The sequence below is a fragment of the Helianthus annuus genome, chromosome 16 (assembly GCF_002127325.2).
Source record: "Helianthus annuus cultivar XRQ/B chromosome 16, HanXRQr2.0-SUNRISE, whole genome shotgun sequence".
Classification (NCBI taxonomy): Eukaryota; Viridiplantae; Streptophyta; class Magnoliopsida; order Asterales; family Asteraceae; genus Helianthus; species Helianthus annuus.
The window spans coordinates 162867359-162890148 of NC_035448.2; positions in this window are offsets into that span (position 1 = coordinate 162867359).

Genomic DNA, 22790 nt, shown 5'->3' on the forward strand with positions numbered 1-22790 from the left:
TGATGGGTAGGTGTCCCAGAGGTGTATGGGTCGAGTAGGGGGCACCCATGCCTCATTTATTGGAGGTTGATCGTTCACAATGCTCAAAAGTCAAGAAAACACCAATTTTCTGCATCTGGGCGTCCAATGCGGCCCGCATGGAAGTTCCATGCGTTTACAATGCGGGCCGCCTGGGATTTAAAGATCAGACGCGTAAAAGGGGAGGCTCGCGGCCCGCCTCAACTTAACCATAATACAATGCGGGTCGCGTGAAGCCTGTTTTTCAGATTTTTAAAATCTTTTGAAATGATTACGAAATCCAGGTAATTAATAACGAAATCTTTCGTAATGATTTACCTGACCTTTCGGGTTTGAAGGGGTAACTTTGCGGTTTGGCCCTCGGTTATTTACCGATAGGGGCCTCGTGTTATTTACCCGCGTTATAAAGTCCCCGGTTTATTTATAAATTATTTGGAAAGCCTTAACTTTCACTGTTGACGCTTTTAACCCTTCTTATACGAATTTGAGTATAACTCTCTCGTTTTAAGACGGAACGTCGCGGAATTTATACAGTATATTCTAGTGAGCGTATAACACTGTTACGAAGTTTTGGGAACGTTAAAGGGTCACTCAGAGGTAATATTAAACATGTTGACACAGTTAACCCCTGTAGTTCGTAATCTCTCACTTTCTTCCGCGTTTCGCTTCCGTACGTTTTATGATTTATTCGTTTGAAGGTACAAGCATTTATTTAGGGTTACTATACAGTATATTTACCCTTGTTGACATTTATAACCCTCGAAATTATATACTTTCAAGGTTTGTCAAAATTAGTCCTTTATTTATTATAGATGCCACGTGTAATCAAATGACACGTGTTAACACATCATTGGACACAAAAATTCGAGGTGTTACATCCTCACCCCCTTAAAATAAATCTCGACCCGAGATTTACTCAAATAAATAGGGGTACTTTTCTTTCATTGTAGCTTCGACTTCCCACGTATATTCAAGACCTCTACGAGCATCCCATTTGACTTTTACAATCGGTACGTGCTTTCTGCGAAGCTTCTTCACCTGTCGATCTTCAATCGACAAAGGTTTTTCTATGAACTTTAAGCTCTCATCTATATGCACATCTGTGTGTGGAATCACCAACGATTCGTCGGCGAAGCACTTTTTGAGATTGCAGATGTGGAACACATTGTGAATTCCATTGAGCTCTTCAGGCAAGCCTTTATGCTGGTGTGGTAGCTATTATTGTAGGAGAATTCGATCAGGGGTAGGTTCTTACCCCTGTTACCACCTAAATTGATCGCACATGCACGAAGCATGTCTTCTAGCGTTTGGATAGTACGCTCACTTTGACCGTCCGTCTGTGGATGGTAAGCCGTACTAAAGTTTAAACGCGTGCCCAAAGATTGCTGGAAACTTTTCCAGAAATGAGATGTGTATCTAGTATCCCTGTCGGAGATAATAGACACAGGTATGCCGTGTAAGGCTACAATCTTATCAACATAAAGTTGGGCTAACATATCGGAGCTATACGTCTCCTTGATGGGTAGAAAATGAGCTGATTTAGTCAGCCTATCGACTATGACCCATATTGTATCGTTTCCTTTCCTGGTCTTGGGTAACTTGGTTATGAAGTCCATAGTTACACATTCCCACTTCCACTCGGGAAGTTCAGGCTGTTGTAGCAAGCCAGACGGCTTTTGGTGCTCGACTTTGACTTGAGCACAAGTCAAGCACTTTGCTACATGGGCGGCTACAGACTTTTTCAAGCCTATCCACCAATAATTTACCTTTAAGTCTTGGTACATTTTGTCTGCACCCGGATGGACTGAGTATTTGGAACTATGGGCTTCCTGGAGAACATCTCGTAGTCCTCCATAAATCGGAACCCATATACGTCCGTTCAGCCTAAGAATTCCATCCTTGCTAAGAGTCAACTGCTCCTCAGTTACTCCCAGCTTTTCATTAGGATAATTAGCTTCCAACACAGCCTCTCGCTGTGCAGCCAAAATCCTTTCAATCAAATTATTTTTAACCTCAATGCTCTTGGCATTGATTCGAATGGGTTTTACCCTTTCCTTCCTGCTCAAGGCATCGGCGACCACATTTGCCTTGCCGGGATGGTACCTGATTTCACAGTCATAATCATTCAGGGTTTCCATCCAACGGCGCTGTCTCATGTTCAACTCCTTCTGGTTGAACAGGTGCTGGAGGCTTTTGTGATCAGAATAAATCACAAATTTAATACCATAAAGGTAGTGCCTCCACAACTTAAGTGCAAATACAACGGCACCCAACTCCAAATCATGGGTGGTGTAATTCTTTTCATGCACCTTTAATTGCCTTGAAGCATAGGCAATCACCTTGCCCTTCTGCATAAGCACACACCCCATGCCCGTGTGTGATGCATCGCAGTAAACTACGAATTCATCTGTACCCTCAGGTAAGGTCAACACAGGTGCGTTGCTTAGTTTCTGCTTCAGTATTTCAAAGGACTCTTGCTGCTTTGGGCCCCAAATGTACTTTTCTTTCTTCTTGGTCAAGGAAGTCAAGGGCGCAGCAATCCTCGAAAAATTTTCAATAAATCTCCGGTAGTATCCTGCTAACCCCAGGAAGCTACGGATTTCGGTAGGCGTCTTTGGCTCTTGCCAGTTCATGACCGCCTCTACCTTAGCGGGGTCCACTTGGATACCACGCTCACTCACAACGTGTCCTAAAAACTGAACTTCTCGTAGCCAGAATTCACATTTCGAGAATTTGGCGTAGAGTTTCTCACGCTGTAGTAATTCGAGAATGCAACGGAGGTGCTTCTCGTGGTCAGCTTGATTCTTGGAATAGATAAGGATATCGTCAATGAAGACTATGACGAATTTGTCCAAGTACGGCTTGCAAACGCGGTTCATGAGATCCATGAACGCAGCCGGTGCATTTGTGAGCTCAAAAGGCATCACTAGGAACTCGTAATGACCATAGCGAGTCCTAAATGCAGTCTTGTGTACATCTTCATCTCTGACCCTTAGTTGATGATAACCCGACCTTAAGTCGATCTTTGAGAAGTAGCTCGCTCCTTGCAGCTGATCGAACAGATCATCGATCCTTGGTAAAGGATATCTATTCTTTATGGTAACTTTATTTAGTTCTCTATAGTCGATGCACAACTGCATCGATCCGTCCTTCTTCTTTACAAATAGGACAGGAGCTCCCCAGGGAGATGAACTAGGTCTGATAAAACCTTTCGCCAACAGTTCATCCAACTGGGTCCTCAGTTCTTTCATTTCCATTGGAGCTAATCTGTAAGGCGCTCTGGCTATCGGAGCTGCTCCAGGAATGATGTCTATTCTGAACTCCACTTGTCTATCTGGTGGCAAACCAGGTAGTTCTTCAGGAAAAACCTCGGGGTATTCAGAAATGACAGGAAGATCCTCGATCTTCGGCTTTGGTTCTTCAATTATCACCTGAGCCATGTAAATTACACAGCCTCTGTTCAAACACCTTGAAGCTTTCAGCATAGATACGTCTTCGGGCAATCCGTAATGCGTATCCCCTCGAATGGTAAGAGATTCACCACTCGGAGTCTTTAAGACTATCTGCCTTTTGCCGCAAATGATTTGGGCCTGATTACGGGATAACCAGTCCATGCCTAGCACGATGTCAAAACCCGCCAGTTTGAAAGGAAGTAGAGATAAAGGAAAAGAATGGTTCCTAATGGACATTTCACATCCTTCTAGAACAGTAGAGACGGTTTCTATCGTGCCGTCTGCTAACTCTACTTCGTATTTCACGTCAAGGTTTTTGATTGGCATATTTAGTAGTTGGCAAAATTTCTGGTCTACAAAGGACTTATCAGCGCCAGAATCGAATAGTACTCTTGCAAATATATTATTTACGAGAAAAGTACCTGTAAGCACATTGTCGTCCTTAACCGCTTCCTTTGCATCCAAGCGAAAAACTCTCGCATTTGATTTCTTAGTCTCCTCCGCCTTCTTGGCATACTTCGGGCAATTACTCTTTGTATGCCCCTTTTCATTACAATTATAGCAGGTTGCATCCTTTATCCTTTTGCACTCCACGGTCTTGTGATCCTTGGACTTGCATAGCCCACAGGATGGAGTCTTTTGTTGCGACTGTGAACCAGACGCAAACCTACACTTCCCGGAGTGAGGTTTCTTGCAGACCTTACAGTGAGGTCTTCCATCAGCTTGCCCCTCCTTCTTTGCCTCCGACCCTCTCTTGCCCTCACCGTTTCCACGGTGCTTTTTCCCAGACTTTCGTGAGGTATCATCCTCACGTTTTCGCTTTTCAGCCTCCTTGCTCCTTTGTGCCCTCAGACGGACAGCATCAAGTGTAAGAGACAAGGAGAGGTCAGTAACTGACCTGAAGGTCGTCGGCCTAGAGGCCTTCACACTGGCCTTGATCGCCGGCTCTAAGCCCCCAATGAAACGGGCAATCCTTCGAGGTTCTGGTGTCACAAGATATGGCACCAGGCGTGACATAGTGTTAAAGCTTGTCAGATATGCTTGACAATCCAGGTTTGTCATTACTAGTGAGACAAAATCCGCCTCAATCTTCTCAACCTCATGTTGAGGGCAGTAGTTTTCTTTTATGAGGGCAATAAACTCCCCCCATGACATTTTGTATAAGGCAGACTTACCTGAAGCCTGCACCAGAGCTCTCCACCACGCCAGGGCCTCGCCCTTGAATGACTGGGACACAAACTTAACCACGTCCCTCTCAGCGCACCCGCTGATGTCCACTATCGTGTCCATCTCGTCTAGCCAGGTGATACAGTCAACCGCACCTTTCTCCCCCGTAAATTCACGGGGCTTACATGATACAAAGTATTTGTAGGTGCAACCCTTAGCACTCGACGCATCAGTATATTCTCTATCGCGATGAACGCTGTGCTCAGTAGACGAATGTTTGTCGTCATCTTTCTTGGGTTCAGAGGGTGGTTTGGAGTGTGTCTTTGGTTTAGAGGGTGGTTTTGACACTGTTCTGCCTTGTGACTCAGTATATTGACGATCAATAGCTGCCTGAACAGCATTGTCAATCAGAGCCTTCAGTTGTGCGCCTGTCAAATGTACTGACGCATTGTCATAGTCATCTTCATTCGTGTGGCTGTTCTCTCCATTTGGATCCGCCATTGTAACTTGAATCTGTTACAGAAGATAACAAAATTTTATTTAGGCGATTATTATATAATTGTCTTTTATGACAATTTGTCAACCATGGTGCAGAGACCACATTTGGTTAACTTATTAATTCATTACATATTAGGATCTGAATATATCCTATTTCAGCTATATAGATAATATTGGCGGCATAAAGCCTAATCATGATGATGTTTTATAATATTAGCCGAGATTTCATAGAATCAAAAGGCATAGAGGTTTGAACCGTAGTTCTTTTATCTCTTTCTGACAGAGAGTCATAGACTACCACTGCCTTTTGTCTTTATAAGACAATTATTATGGCCCACAGGCACTACACCTCTAATGGATGTTTAAATATAGTTGGCCCGTAGGCACTACATCACTAAATGGATGTTTTATAGTACTGGCCCGTAGGCACTACACCACTAACGGATGTTTTAATAATATTGGCCCGTAGGCACTACATCACTAATGGATGTTTTAATAATACTGGCCCGTAGGCACTGCATCACTAACGGATGTCTTTATAATACTGGCCCGTAGGCACTGTATCACTAACGGATGTTTTAATAATATTGGCCCGTAGGCACTACATCACTAATGGATGTTTTAATAATACTGGCCCGTAGGCACTGCATCACTAATGGATGTCTTTATAATACTGGCCCGTAGGCACTGCATCACTAACGGATGTTTTAATAATATTGGCCCGTAGGCACTACATCACTAATGGATGTTTTAATAATACTGATCACCTTCATTGGTGATTTAACCCATGATTTATAAATCATTTAGTTGGGTTTTGAAATCCTTAAAGGATTATTGTATAAGAATGACGTGCGTGATTTTTAACGAATCACATCTGCCATGATTGTTAACATGCGTACAGAGGTTAACAGGGAATCAGAATCTTTTCAATTAGGTCGTACCATCTTGGCTGGATCTTAAAAGACACCAAGCTAGGTTCCACCTTTTAAGATTCTTTATTTAGGCAGATCAATTAAAAGGATTGGTTTTGATTTATTTTATATATATTAAAACAAAACTCATAACATACATTCCAAAATCTCAAATACAATTACATATTGCCCTAAACGGGTCTTTCAAATAGTACATACCTCCATAGGAGTTTAAAATAAGTGACAAGTCCACGCAGGGACTAATACTAGATAGGTGTCCATGCAAGGACTAAAGATAAGTCCACGTAGGGACTGAAATACGATAAGTTGTCCACGCAGGGACTTATTTCAAAGTAGAAATTACATTAGTACAACTATTAAGGGCTAGTGGTCACGTTTCTTCTTTTTGCCCTTTAATAGGTTCGCCAAGCCTTTGAGAAATCCTCGGTGGCTTTTCTTCTCTTCCTCGAACTCTCCCTCCACACGATCTAGTCGATGGAGTATTTCTTCCTGTTCAGGAGGAGAGAAACGTGGTTGTGGCGCTTGATGCGGAACTGGAGGTCTGGGAGGTATTGGATACCCATGAGCTGAGTAGTCCGGTGGTCCCATGTTTCCATGTGCTCCGTCAGGGTAGCGCGCATTATATCTAGCCGACACCACATATGGGTCGCGCTCATAGCCGTAGTTGTATTGTGCTTGTGACGGTTCAAACGGGTTGTAAGCCGTCGGACCTGTATAAGCTGGTATGGGTTGGTCATACCCAAATGGTGGCGAATTTCGTGCAGCTGGTGCGGAGTTCGCCTCCTGTATAGGACTGGAAGGTCCTTCTTCTTGTAGCGGCGGATAGTGGCTACTACTAGAATGTCGAGGAGTGCTGAAGTGGATACCCCCTCCTCCTCGTGTAGACATACGAGCATTTGTCCTCCTACGCCTCGGCGGATCAGGTATTACTGGTTGTGCCGGTGGCGGAGGTGGTGGCGTAACTGCCTCAAAGCGTGAATCCTCAGAGGGATCCTGTGGATGTCTCGGTGGTTGAGATGTCTGTCGAGATGGCGTGTAGTACCATTCATGTCGGTCAAACATCGCTTGGAAACTGTCAGGTCCTTGATAGGGCGTTCCATGGAAGGATGACCCATCAGAAACTTCTATCGGATGCGTGGGCGTACCACGAGCTGGTTCAGTTGGATCCTCATCCTCCTCCATGGGATCTTCCGAAAAGTGGTCTTGTGGCCCTAGTGGAACAAAACCTGAAGGTTCCTGTATGTAGTCAGCCGGATTAAACTGACCTATGTAGTATGGAGTAGGGTCGTCGTAATTTCGGTGCGATACCGAACGTTGTAGAGGTATGAAGGAAGGTTGTGGGTTGTTGGGATCATTTTCTGAATCTGGCCCAAAGGAGTGCCGGTAGGATGGCGTCGAGCTGTGCGAAGTGGAATGCCTCGCGGGTTCGTAAAGATCTCTTCGTCGTTGTGGCTCTTCGCTCCGTGTCATCGAAGGATGTCTTGTACCAGATGGTCCAGCTTCGGTATCGTGATGTGTCACGATTTCTCCTCGGCCTCTTCTTCCCCTTCCTCTTCCTCGGAATATAACAGGTGGCATTTTCCTGCTCCAAAACTTATTAAAAATCAAATCGAAAATAAAGACAAAAAGGAGTAATAATCCGAATTTGTCCTAAGTTATTGTCTAGACTCAAGTATGTGCAATTGTGTCATTGAGATTAAAAACAATAGGATAGTGTTTAATTCACTCAATGTTGGCTCTGATACCAACCTGTCACACCCCGTTTTCCACGTGTCTCACCGGTGGGCCCGGTGGGGGATTACCGTGACGATGTTGGCAACAATATAGTCAAACCACACAATTATATAATGCACAGCGGAAGCATAAGATAAATATAAAAATTTCAACCTCTGATCGTAATATCAAAATGTATTACAGGGGTTGAATATATCCACAGTGGATCGTAAATAAACATAAAGTATTGTTCCATCAGATACTGCAATCAAGCTTGCGAGGCTTATCCCGACGCTAGGGAGCTAATACCAGCCAATTTACGTTTAGGTACCTGCACTTAATCTTTTTGGGGAAAATACGTCAGTTTACACTGGTAAATACATTCAACTGACACATTTGAAAATGTTTATTAAAATTGATTTGAATGCACAAGGCACAAACTCTTTTATAACTTGGGAAAATTCATAATGATCTTGTGAACGTTTTACATGTTCTTTTATGCGTTCAGTAGCCCGGGTCGTGCCGGGTTAAAGATTTATAGACACACCACGTTTGCGTAAAACCGTAGTATAGAAACCAACGGCTACGTCTTTTAAATTTAATGTCGACACTTTATACCGGGTGTACGCCTACACCAGGATGTCGATGGTCGTGGCCATTTCGTAAAATGATGCCAAGGATATCCGGGACAACGGTCATTAAACCCCCCAAAGGCTTATAAGCAACAAAACTGTTTAAATGAGCCGATCATATTTAATCAATTAACCACCTAAGCGATGGAATTATATAATGCTCAATCAAGCGGTATTAATATACCGTAACCCAAGCCCATATAGGGGAAATAAGTTAAAGTATTTACCTTTGCAAGTATATTTCCTTAATTTAGATCAAGTCACCGATAGCTTTTACTGGGGCTCCTAATCTGGAACGAAGGTTTTAATTAACCTCTTAGAATCCAAACGGTCCTTATATTAGCCGTGGCTTAAACCGGTTGATTCCGATACATAGTTATGGTTAATTCGCACGAAAAGGCGAAAACCGAGAATGGAGTATGATTTGGACCCAACAAGTTCAGTGACTTGTTTTATATGGGTTTATAGTTCATACTCTGGATTTTGGGGTTCAAATAATATAATTTGACCCATATCGGCTATTCTATGAAAACTAGTTTCATAAGCCGAACCGTGCGCGCAATAGGCGAAACGGTTAACTATAAGAGTCGTACGCTAATTTCCTAAGTCAATATGCCTTAAATGGGTTGTGGTATCAGTAGGATACCTTCCGTGACGCCCGTAACGAGTTTAAGTTAATATTATGCCCCGTAGGGGCTTTTCGGTCATTTTAAAGACTTTAAAAGGGCTTTTCGAGTTCTACAGGAAATCTGAGTTTCCCGAACAGCTTATAAAGCTTAAAACACTTTATTTATTATTTAAAATCAGTAGCAACTGGAATCGGGTCAAAAGACCTTGTAGAACTCATGTTTTGGCCAAAAAGGGCATATTCGGTATTTACCGAACCGTAGCCATAACCGCAGGTTATGAGCGAGGTAAAATTTATTAAAAATCTTTAAAATTCCCAAAATATTATTTTAATACAGTGGGTAAAAGTTTTGGTGACGAAATCTTGGTTTAGATAGGTGTTATGCTAATTGCGCCGTTAATTACTAAAGTTTACATTAGTTGCGCTTTTTAGCATAACTCTCATTCTAGACCTCGGATTGACGTGAAACTTTAAGGACATGCTTATAATTTAATAAGCAAGGTTTTGGTCCGTTCACGTGTCCGAAATACTCGTTTTAATTTTAAAAGGCCGTTACGGTCAACTTTTAGGCGAATGACGGAAATACGTAAAAGACTCGGATAACTCATGAACCGACCACAGAGGCTTATACCAACATGTGACCTGGTCCTAAGAGAGTCCTAAGGTATATTTATACCTCACTAAAACGGGTCAGAACTGAAGTCAAAGCAAAAGTCAAACTTTTGCGACTTTCGGCTCCGAACCGGTTCAATATAGTAAATGATCGATTCAAACGAGCGCAAACAGGTTTATATACTTATTATCATGTTTTATGATTGTCAAAACAGGTTCCATAACATATACATTACAGATTATGCATAAATCGCTAAAATAGCTTTCTGTTGACTTTTTAACCGCACGTTTGACTCGACATTTGACATAGTTAGAGTGGTGATCAGGGGGAACCATTTTAGAGGTTTATTACCCACATAAATACCAACTCATAACCACTTTTGATTCGTCATAAGACTGAACCATTACTGATTTATTGTAAAGTCAAACCGTAGTTGCGACGGTTTGGTTCTTAGCCATTTACTAAGGAAATGTGAAACCACAAAGGGTTAGATCACTTACAGAAGTTGTGTTCTTGCTTATAGAGCAGAGAAAAGTGCTTGGGAGCTCCTTAGAATGACCAGAAGTGTATGTTTAAGTTGTGTGAATGTTATGTGCAAGAATGTGGCTATTTATAGCAAATGCCAAGCCTCTATGATCATTACAACCACCACAATAGTCCAGAGATGATGGGTAGGTGTCCCAGAGGTGTATGGGTCGAGTAGGGGGCACCCATGCCTCATTTATTGGAGGTTGATCGTTCACAATGCTCAAAAGTCAAGAAAACACCAATTTTCTGCATCTGGGCGTCCAATGCGGCCCGCATGGAAGTTCCATGCGTTTACAATGCGGGCCGCCTGGGATTTAAAGATCAGACGCGTAAAAGGGGAGGCTCGCGGCCCGCCTCAACTTAACCATAATACAATGCGGGTCGCGTGAAGCCTGTTTTTCAGATTTTTAAAATCTTTTGAAATGATTACGAAATCCAGGTAATTAATAACGAAATCTTTCGTAATGATTTACCTGACCTTTCGGGTTTGAAGGGGTAACTTTGCGGTTTGGCCCTCGGTTATTTACCGATAGGGGCCTCGTGTTATTTACCCGCGTTATAAAGTCCCCGGTTTATTTATAAATTATTTGGAAAGCCTTAACTTTCACTGTTGACGCTTTTAACCCTTCTTATACGAATTTGAGTATAACTCTCTCGTTTTAAGACGGAACGTCGCGGAATTTATACAGTATATTCTAGTGAGCGTATAACACTGTTACGAAGTTTTGGGAACGTTAAAGGGTCACTCAGAGGTAATATTAAACATGTTGACACAGTTAACCCCTGTAGTTCGTAATCTCTCACTTTCTTCCGCGTTTCGCTTCCGTACGTTTTATGATTTATTCGTTTGAAGGTACAAGCATTTATTTAGGGTTACTATACAGTATATTTACCCTTGTTGACATTTATAACCCTCGAATTTATATACTTTCAAGGTTTGTCAAAATTAGTCCTTTATTTATTATAGATGCCACGTGTAATCAAATGACACGTGTTAACACATCATTAGACACAAAAATTCGAGGTGTTACATCCTCACCCCCTTAAAATAAATCTCGACCCGAGATTTACTCAAATAAATAGGGGTACTTTTCTTTCATTGTAGCTTCGACTTCCCACGTATATTCAGGACCTCTACGAGCATCCCATTTGACTTTTACAATCGGTACGTGCTTTCTGCGAAGCTTCTTCACCTGTCGATCTTCAATCGACAAAGGTTTTTCTATGAACTTTAAGCTCTCATCTATATGCACATCTGTGTGTGGAATCACCAACGATTCGTCGGCGAAGCACTTTTTGAGATTGCAGATGTGGAACACATTGTGAATTCCATTGAGCTCTTCAGGAAAGTTCAACTTATAGGCGACTGATCCGACCCGTTCAATGACCTTAAAAGGTCCTATGTATCTCGGACTCAGTTTGCCTTTCTTGCCGAAACGCATCACCCCCTTCCAGGGTGATACCTTAAGTAATACCTTTTCACCCACTTCGAAGTGAAAATCCTTACGCTTTGGATCAGCGTAGCTCTTCTGCCTATCGCGGGCAGCCTTGAGACGTTCCCGGATCTGGACAATCTTGTCCGTCGTCTGGAAAACAATCTCTGGTCCCGATAATTGGACCTCTCCTACTTCCGCCCAACAAACAGGCGATCTACATTTCCTACCATATAATGCCTCAAAAGGCGCAGCCTTTATGCTGGTGTGGTAGCTATTATTGTAGGAGAATTCGATCAGGGGTAGGTTCTTATCCCAGTTACCACCTAAATTGATCGCACATGCACGAAGCATGTCTTCTAGCGTTTGGATAGTACGCTCACTTTGACCGTCCGTCTGTGGATGGTAAGCCGTACTAAAGTTTAAACGCGTGCCCAAAGATTGCTGGAAACTTTTCCAGAAATGAGATGTGTATCTAGTATCCCTGTCGGAGATAATAGACACAGGTATGCCGTGTAAGGCTACAATCTTATCAACATAAAGTTGGGCTAACATATCGGAGCTATACGTCTCCTTGATGGGTAGAAAATGAGCTGATTTAGTCAGCCTATCGACTATGACCCATATTGTATCGTTTCCTTTCCTGGTCTTGGGTAACTTGGTTATGAAGTCCATAGTTACACATTCCCACTTCCACTCGGGAAGTTCAGGCTGTTGTAGCAAGCCAGACGGCTTTTGGTGCTCGGCTTTGACTTGAGCACAAGTCAAGCACTTTGCTACATGGGCGGCTACAGACTTTTTCAAGCCTATCCACTAATAATTTACCTTTAAGTCTTGGTACATTTTGTCTGCACCCGGATGGACTGAGTATTTGGAACTATGGGCTTCCTGGAGAACATCTCGTAGTCCTCCATAAATCGGAACCCATATACGTCCGTTCAGCCTAAGAATTCCATCCTTGCTAAGAGTCAACTGCTCCTCAGTTACTCCCAGCTTTTCATTAGGATAATTAGCTTCCAACACAGCCTCTCGCTGTGCAGCCAAAATCCTTTCAATCAAATTATTTTTAACCTCAATGCTCTTGGCATTGATTCGAATGGGTTTTACCCTTTCCTTCCTGCTCAAGGCATCGGCGACCACATTTGCCTTGCCGGGATGGTACCTGATTTCACAGTCATAATCATTCAGGGTTTCCATCCAACGGCGCTGTCTCATGTTCAACTCCTTCTGGTTGAACAGGTGCTGGAGGCTTTTGTGATCAGAATAAATCACAAATTTAATACCATAAAGGTAGTGCCTCCACAACTTAAGTGCAAATACAACGGCACCCAACTCCAAATCATGGGTGGTGTAATTCTTTTCATGCACCTTTAATTGCCTTGAAGCATAGGCAATCACCTTGCCCTTCTGCATAAGCACACACCCCATGCCCGTGTGTGATGCATCGCAGTAAACTACGAATTCATCTGTACCCTCAGGTAAGGTCAACACAGGTGCGTTGCTTAGTTTCTGCTTCAGTATTTCAAAGGACTCTTGCTGCTTTGGGCCCCAAATGTACTTTTCTTTCTTCTTGGTCAAGGAAGTCAAGGGCGCAGCAATCCTCGAAAAATTTTCAATAAATCTCCGGTAGTATCCTGCTAACCCCAGGAAGCTACGGATTTCGGTAGGCGTCTTTGGCTCTTGCCAGTTCATGACCGCCTCTACCTTAGCGGGGTCCACTTGGATACCACGCTCACTCACAACGTGTCCTAAAAACTGAACTTCTCGTAGCCAGAATTCACATTTCGAGAATTTGGCGTAGAGTTTCTCACGCTGTAGTAATTCGAGAATGCAACGGAGGTGCTTCTCGTGATCAGCTTGATTCTTGGAATAGATAAGGATATCGTCAATGAAGACTATGACGAATTTGTCCAAGTACGGCTTGCAAACGCGGTTCATGAGATCCATGAACACAGCCGGTGCATTTGTGAGCTCAAAAGGCATCACTAGGAACTCGTAATGACCATAGCGAGTCCTAAATGCAGTCTTGTGTACATCTTCATCTCTGACCCTTAGTTGATGATAACCCGACCTTAAGTCGATCTTTGAGAAGTAGCTCGCTCCTTGCAGCTGATCGAACAGATCATCGATCCTTGGTAAAGGATATCTATTCTTTATGGTAACTTTATTTAGTTCTCTATAGTCGATGCACAACCGCATCGATCCGTCCTTCTTCTTTACAAATAGGACAGGAGCTCCCCAGGGAGATGAACTAGGTCTGATAAAACCTTTCGCCAACAGTTCATCCAACTGGGTCCTCAGTTCTTTCATTTCCGTTGGAGCTAATCTGTAAGGCGCTCTGGCTATCGGAGCTGCTCCAGGAATGATGTCTATTCTGAACTCCACTTGTCTATCTGGTGGCAAACCAGGTAGTTCTTCAGGAAAAACCTCGGGGTATTCAGAAATGACAGGAAGATCCTCGATCTTCGGCTTTGGTTCTTCAATTATCACCTGAGCCATGTAAATTACACAGCCTCTGTTCAAACACCTTGAAGCTTTCAGCATAGATACGTCTTCGGGCAATCCGTAATGCGTATCCCCTCGAATGGTAAGAGATTCACCACTCGGAGTCTTTAAGACTATCTGCCTTTTGCCGCAAATGATTTGGGCCTGATTACGGGATAACCAGTCCATGCCTAGCACGATGTCAAAACCCGCCAGTTTGAAAGGAAGTAGAGATAAAGGAAAAGAATGGTTCCTAATGGACATTTCACATCCTTCTAGAACAGTAGAGACGGTTTCTATCGTGCCGTCTGCTAACTCTACTTCGTATTTCACGTCAAGGTTTTTGATTGGCATATTTAGTAGTTGGCAAAATTTCTGGTCTACAAAGGACTTATCAGCGCCAGAATCGAATAGTACTCTTGCAAATATATTATTTACGAGAAAAGTACCTGTAAGCACATTGTCGTCCTTAACCGCTTCCTTTGCATCCAAGCGAAAAACTCTCGCATTTGATTTCTTAGTCTCCTCCGCCTTCTTGGCATACTTCGGGCAATTACTCTTTATATGCCCCTTTTCATTACAATTATAGCAGGTTGCATCCTTTATCCTTTTGCACTCCACGGTCTTGTGATCCTTGGACTTGCATAGCCCACAGGATGGAGTCTTTTGTTGCGACTGTGAACCAGACGCAAACCTACACTTCCCGGAGTGAGGTTTCTTGCAGACCTTACAGTGAGGTCTTCCATCAGCTTGCCCCTCCTTCTTTGCCTCCGACCCTCTCTTGCCCTCACCGTTTCCACGGTGCTTTTTCCCAGACTTTCGTGAGGTATCATCCTCACGTTTTCGCTTTTCAGCCTCCTTGCTCCTTTGTGCCCTCAGACGGACAGCATCAAGTGTAAGAGACAAGGAGAGGTCAGTAACTGACCTGAAGGTCGTCGGCCTAGAGGCCTTCACACTGGCCTTGATCGCCGGCTCTAAGCCCCCAATGAAACGGGCAATCCTTCGAGGTTCTGGTGTCACAAGATATGGCACCAGGCGTGACATAGTGTTAAAGCTTGTCAGATATGCTTGACAATCCAGGTTTGTCATTACTAGTGAGACAAAATCCGCCTCAATCTTCTCAACCTCATGTTGAGGGCAGTAGTTTTCTTTTATGAGGGCAATAAACTCCCCCCATGACATTTTGTATAAGGCAGACTTACCTGAAGCCTGCACCAGAGCTCTCCACCACGCCAGGGCCTCGCCCTTGAATGACTGGGACACAAACTTAACCACGTCCCTCTCAGCGCACCCGCTGATGTCCACTATCGTGTCCATCTCGTCTAGCCAGGTGATACAGTCAACCGCACCTTTCTCCCCCGTAAATTCACGGGGCTTACATGATACAAAGTATTTGTAGGTGCAACCCTTAGCACTCGACGCATCAGTATATTCTCTATCGCGATGAACGCTGTGCTCAGTAGACGAATGTTTGTCGTCATCTTTCTTGGGTTCAGAGGGTGGTTTGGAGTGTGTCTTTGGTTTAGAGGGTGGTTTTGACACTGTTCTGCCTTGTGACTCAGTATATTGACGATCAATAGCTGCCTGAACAGCATTGTCAATCAGAGCCTTCAGTTGTGCGCCTGTCAAATGTACTGACGCATTGTCATAGTCATCTTCATTCGTGTGGCTGTTCTCTCCATTTGGATCCGCCATTGTAACTTGAATCTGTTACAGAAGATAACAAAATTTTATTTAGGCGATTATTATATAATTGTCTTTTATGACAATTTGTCAACCATGGTGCAGAGACCACATTTGGTTAACTTATTAATTCATTACATATTAGGATCTGAATATATCCTATTTCAGCTATATAGATAATATTGGCGGCATAAAGCCTAATCATGATGATGTTTTATAATATTAGCCGAGATTTCATAGAATCAAAAGGCATAGAGGTTTGAACCGTAGTTCTTTTATCTCTTTCTGACAGAGAGTCATAGACTACCACTGCCTTTTGTCTTTATAAGACAATTATTATGGCCCACAGGCACTACACCTCTAATGGATGTTTAAATATAGTTGGCCCGTAGGCACTACATCACTAAATGGATGTTTTATAGTACTGGCCCGTAGGCACTACACCACTAACGGATGTTTTAATAATATTGGCCCGTAGGCACTACATCACTAATGGATGTTTTAATAATACTGGCCCGTAGGCACTGCATCACTAACGGATGTCTTTATAATACTGGCCCGTAGGCACTGCATCACTAACGGATGTTTTAATAATATTGGCCCGTAGGCACTACATCACTAATGGATGTTTTAATAATACTGGCCCGTAGGCACTGCATCACTAATGGATGTCTTTATAATACTGGCCCGTAGGCACTGCATCACTAACGGATGTTTTAATAATATTGGCCCATAGGCACTACATCACTAATGGATGTTTTAATAATACTGATCACCTTCATTGGTGATTTAACCCATGATTTATAAATCATTTAGTTGGGTTTTGAAATCCTTAAAGGATTATTGTATAAGAATGACGTGCGTGATTTTTAACGAATCACATCTGCCATGATTGTTAACATGCGTACAGAGGTTAACAGGGAATCAGAATCTTTTCAATTAGGTCGTACCATCTTGGCTGGATCTTAAAAGACACCAAGCTAGGTTCCACCTTTTAAGATTCTTTATTTAGGCAGATCAATTAAAAGGATTGGTTTTGATTTATTTTATATATATTAAAACAAAACTCATAACATACATTCCAAAATCTCAAATACAATTACATATTGCCCTAAACGGGTCTTTCAAATAGTACATACCTCCATAGGAGTTTAAAATAAGTGACAAGTCCACGCAGGGACTAATACTAGATAGGTGTCCATGCAAGGACTAAAGATAAGTCCACGTAGGGACTGAAATACGATAAGTTGTCCACGCAGGGACTTATTTCAAAGTAGAAATTACATTAGTACAACTATTAAGGGCTAGTGGTCACGTTTCTTCTTTTTGCCCTTTAATAGGTTCGCCAAGCCTTTGAGAAATCCTCGGTGGCTTTTCTTCTCTTCCTCGAACTCTCCCTCCACACGATCTAGTCGATGGAGTATTTCTTCCTGTTCAGGAGGAGAGAAACGTGGTTGTGGCGCTTGATGCGGAACTGGAGGTCTGGGAGGTATTGGATACCCATGAGCTGAGTAGTCCGGTGGTCCCATGTTTCCATGTGCTCCGTCAGGGTAGCGCGCATTATATCTAGCCGACACCACATATGGGTCGCGCTCATAGCCGTAGTTGTATTGTGCTTGTGACGGTTCAAACGGGTTGTAAGCCGTCGGACCTGTATAAGCTGGTATGGGTTGGTCATACCCAAATGGTGGCGAATTTCGTGCAGCTGGTGCGGAGTTCGCCTCCTGTATAGGACTGGAAGGTCCTTCTTCTTGTAGCGGCGGATAGTGGCTACTACTAGAATGTCGAGGAGTGCTGAAGTGGATACCCCCTCCTCCTCGTGTAGACATACGAGCATTTGTCCTCCTACGCCTCGGCGGATCAGGTATTACTGGTTGTGCCGGTGGCGGAGGTGGTGGCGTAACTGCCTCAAAGCGTGAATCCTCAGAGGGATCCTGTGGATGTCTCGGTGGTTGAGATGTCTGTCGAGATGGCGTGTAGTACCATTCATGTCGGTCAAACATCGCTTGGAAACTGTCAGGTCCTTGATAGGGCGTTCCATGGAAGGATGACCCATCAGAAACTTCTATCGGATGCGTGGGCGTACCACGAGCTGGTTCAGTTGGATCCTCATCCTCCTCCATGGGATCTTCCGAAAAGTGGTCTTGTGGCCCTAGTGGAACAAAACCTGAAGGTTCCTGTATGTAGTCAGCCGGATTAAACTGACCTATGTAGTATGGAGTAGGGTCGTCGTAATTTCGGTGCGATACCGAACGTTGTAGAGGTATGAAGGAAGGTTGTGGGTTGTTGGGATCATTTTCTGAATCTGGCCCAAAGGAGTGCCGGTAGGATGGCGTCGAGCTGTGCGAAGTGGAATGCCTCGCGGGTTCGTAAAGATCTCTTCGTCGTTGTGGCTCTTCGCTCCGTGTCATCGAAGGATGTCTTGTACCAGATGGTCCAGCTTCGGTATCGTGATGTGTCACGATTTCTCCTCGGCCTCTTCTTCCCCTTCCTCTTCCTCGGAATATAACAGGTGGCATTTTCCTGCTCCAAAACTTATTAAAAATCAAATCGAAAATAAAGACAAAAAGGAGTAATAATCCGAATTTGTCCTAAGTTATTGTCTAGACTCAAGTATGTGCAATTGTGTCATTGAGATTAAAAACAATAGGATAGTGTTTAATTCACTCAATGTTGGCTCTGATACCAACCTGTCACACCCCGTTTTCCACGTGTCTCACCGGTGGGCCCGGTGGGGGATTACCGTGACGATGTTGGCAACAATATAGTCAAACCACACAATTATATAATGCACAGCGGAAGCATAAGATAAATATAAAAATTTCAACCTCTGATCGTAATATCAAAATGTATTACAGGGGTTGAATATATCCACAGTGGATCGTAAATAAACATAAAGTATTGTTCCATCAGATACTGCAATCAAGCTTGCGAGGCTTATCCCGACGCTAGGGAGCTAATACCAGCCAATTTACGTTTAGGTACCTGCACTTAATCTTTTTGGGGAAAATACGTCAGTTTACACTGGTAAATACATTCAACTGACACATTTGAAAATGTTTATTAAAATTGATTTGAATGCACAAGGCACAAACTCTTTTATAACTTGGGAAAATTCATAATGATCTTGTGAACGTTTTACATGTTCTTTTATGCGTTCAGTAGCCCGGGTCGTGCCGGGTTAAAGATTTATAGACACACCACGTTTGCGTAAAACCGTAGTATAGAAACCAACGGCTACGTCTTTTAAATTTAATGTCGACACTTTATACCGGGTGTACGCCTACACCGGGATGTCGATGGTCGTGGCCATTTCGTAAAATGATGCCAAGGATATCCGGGACAACGGTCATTAAACCCCCCAAAGGCTTATAAGCAACAAAACTGTTTAAATGAGCCGATCATATTTAATCAATTAACCACCTAAGCGATGGAATTATATAATGCTCAATCAAGCGGTATTAATATACCGTAACCCAAGCCCATATAGGGGAAATAAGTTAAAGTATTTACCTTTGCAAGTATATTTCCTTAATTTAGATCAAGTCACCGATAGCTTTTACTGGGGCTCCTAATCTGGAACGAAGGTTTTAATTAACCTCTTAGAATCCAAACGGTCCTTATATTAGCCGTGGCTTAAACCGGTTGATTCCGATACATAGTTATGGTTAATTCGCACGAAAAGGCGAAAACCGAGAATGGAGTATGATTTGGACCCAACAAGTTCAGTGACTTGTTTTATATGGGTTTATAGTTCATACTCTGGATTTTGGGGTTCAAATAATATAATTTGACCCATATCGGCTATTCTATGAAAACTAGTTTCATAAGCCGAACCGTGCGCGCAATAGGCGAAACGGTTAACTATAAGAGTCGTACGCTAATTTCCTAAGTCAATATGCCTTAAATGGGTTGTGGTATCAGTAGGATACCTTCCGTGACGCCCGTAACGAGTTTAAGTTAATATTATGCCCCGTAGGGGCTTTTCGGTCATTTTAAAGACTTTAAAAGGGCTTTTCGAGTTCTACAGGAAATCTGAGTTTCCCGAACAGCTTATAAAGCTTAAAACACTTTATTTATTATTTAAAATCAGTAGCAACTGGAATCGGGTCAAAAGACCTTGTAGAACTCATGTTTTGGCCAAAAAGGGCATATTCGGTATTTACCGAACCGTAGCCATAACCGCAGGTTATGAGCGAGGTAAAATTTATTAAAAATCTTTAAAATTCCCAAAATATTATTTTAATACAGTGGGTAAAAGTTTTGGTGACGAAATCTTGGTTTAGATAGGTGTTATGCTAATTGCGCCGTTAATTACTAAAGTTTACATTAGTTGCGCTTTTTAGCATAACTCTCATTCTAGACCTCGGATTGACGTGAAACTTTAAGGACATGCTTATAATTTAATAAGCAAGGTTTTGGTCCATTCACGTGTCCGAAATACTCGTTTTAATTTTAAAAGGCCGTTACGGTCAACTTTTAGGCGAATGACGGAAATACGTAAAAGACTCGGATAACTCATGAACCGACCACAGAGGCTTATACCAACATGTGACCTGGTCCTAAGAGAGTCCTAAGGTATATTTATACCTCACTAAAACGGGTCAGAACTGAAGTCAAAGCAAAAGTCAAACTTTTGCGACTTTCGGCTCCGAACCGGTTCAATATAGTAAATGATCGATTCAAACGAGCGCAAACAGGTTTATATACTTATTATCATGTTTTATGATTGTCAAAACAGGTTCCATAACATATACATTACAGATTATGCATAAATCGCTAAAATAGCTTTCTGTTGACTTTTTAACCGCACGTTTGACTCGACATTTGACATAGTTAGAGTGGTGATCAGGGGGAACCATTTTAGAGGTTTATTACCCACATAAATACCAACTCATAACCACTTTTGATTCGTCATAAGACTGAACCATTACTGATTTATTGTAAAGTCAAACCGTAGTTACGACGGTTTGGTTCTTAGCCATTTACTAAGGAAATGTGAAACCACAAAGGGTTAGATCACTTACAGAAGTTGTGTTCTTGCTTATAGAGCAGAGAAAAGTGCTTGGGAGCTCCTTAGAATGACCAGAAGTGTATGTTTAAGTTGTGTGAATGTTATGTGCAAGAATGTGGCTATTTATAGCAAATGCCAAGCCTCTATGATCATTACAACCACCACAATAGTCCAGAGATGATGGGTAGGTGTCCCAGAGGTGTATGGGTCGAGTAGGGGGCACCCATGCCTCATTTATTGGAGGTTGATCGTTCACAATGCTCAAAAGTCAAGAAAACACCAATTTTCTGCATCTGGGCGTCCAATGCGGCCCGCATGGAAGTTCCATGCGTTTACAATGCGGGCCGCCTGGGATTTAAAGATCAGACGCGTAAAAGGGGAGGCTCGCGGCCCGCCTCAACTTAACCATAATACAATGCGGGTCGCGTGAAGCCTGTTTTTCAGATTTTTAAAATCTTTTGAAATGATTACGAAATCCAGGTAATTAATAACGAAATCTTTCGTAATGATTTACCTGACCTTTCGGGTTTGAAGGGGTAACTTTGCGGTTTGGCCCTCGGTTATTTACCGATAGGGGCCTCGTGTTATTTACCCGCGTTATAAAGTCCCCGGTTTATTTATAAATTATTTGGAAAGCCTTAACTTTCACTGTTGACGCTTTTAACCCTTCTTATACGAATTTGAGTATAACTCTCTCGTTTTAAGACGGAACGTCGCGGAATTTATACAGTATATTCTAGTGAGCGTATAACACTGTTACGAAGTTTTGGGAACGTTAAAGGGTCACTCAGAGGTAATATTAAACATGTTGACACAGTTAACCCCTGTAGTTCGTAATCTCTCACTTTCTTCCGCGTTTCGCTTCCGTACGTTTTATGATTTATTCGTTTGAAGGTACAAGCATTTATTTAGGGTTACTATACAGTATATTTACCCTTGTTGACATTTATAACCCTCGAATTTATATACTTTCAAGGTTTGTCAAAATTAGTCCTTTATTTATTATAGATGCCACGTGTAATCAAATGACACGTGTTAACACATCATTGGACACAAAAATTCGAGGTGTTACATAGTAGCACCTAAGTCACGGTACACTAAATCCGTTAATCAAATGCATTTGAGTTGAAACTAGAACTTGTAGAAATCCTAGGTTAATAATTACCGAAACCGGGTGTGATCCCTTTTTATTAATATCGTTCTAGTAATCATTTTTCTTACAATCGTTAATTAGTAGTGTTAATCATTTGCAGCAATTCAATTAGTTAAAAATCATATCTCTCCATTAAACAAAAAAAATACAAAAACACTTTAGCAAGCTTCATAATTGTGACAATTGTTTATAATTCATTCGAATCCATACACGAACCACATACTCTTCGTGGATCGACCCCTTACTACCACTAACACATTGTTAAGGGTAATTTGGGCTTATAAATATTATCTTTGACCGGAGCGCGACACTCGGATCAGCATATTACTACTTGTGTAATTAAATTTAAAAGTGTGCACCTGATAATGCTTGCTCTAACAGGCTTACCTTGCCATCAATTTATTCGCGACCGTTACGCGATTTAGGTCCATGATGAGTATGCTCTTCTTGTCATATCTCGGACCGTTCCATCATCATATCCACAATTCGTTCAACTCTCGTCGTCTTCAAACGCGAGTGTCCTTCAATTAAAACATTCGCAAAAGTTAGTAATGCCAACTTCAATAATCGCCCGTATTATAATACAAGGCTTTTTCTACTATACGCGTCAACGCGCGTATTTTCGTCAACTGCATCAATCGTTTGGTTGGGGTAACGTGTATTACACGATAACCCTATGTGTTGTTTACAACACCTTATCACGCTAAACCATTAACATACATGTACTTACCGGATTTGCGATCAAGCCTCGAACCGAACACTTTACCCTTCAACCTTGAGCTCTGATTACCAACTTATAACACCCTTGATATTATTTTAAAGGTTTTCGTATAAATGACGAA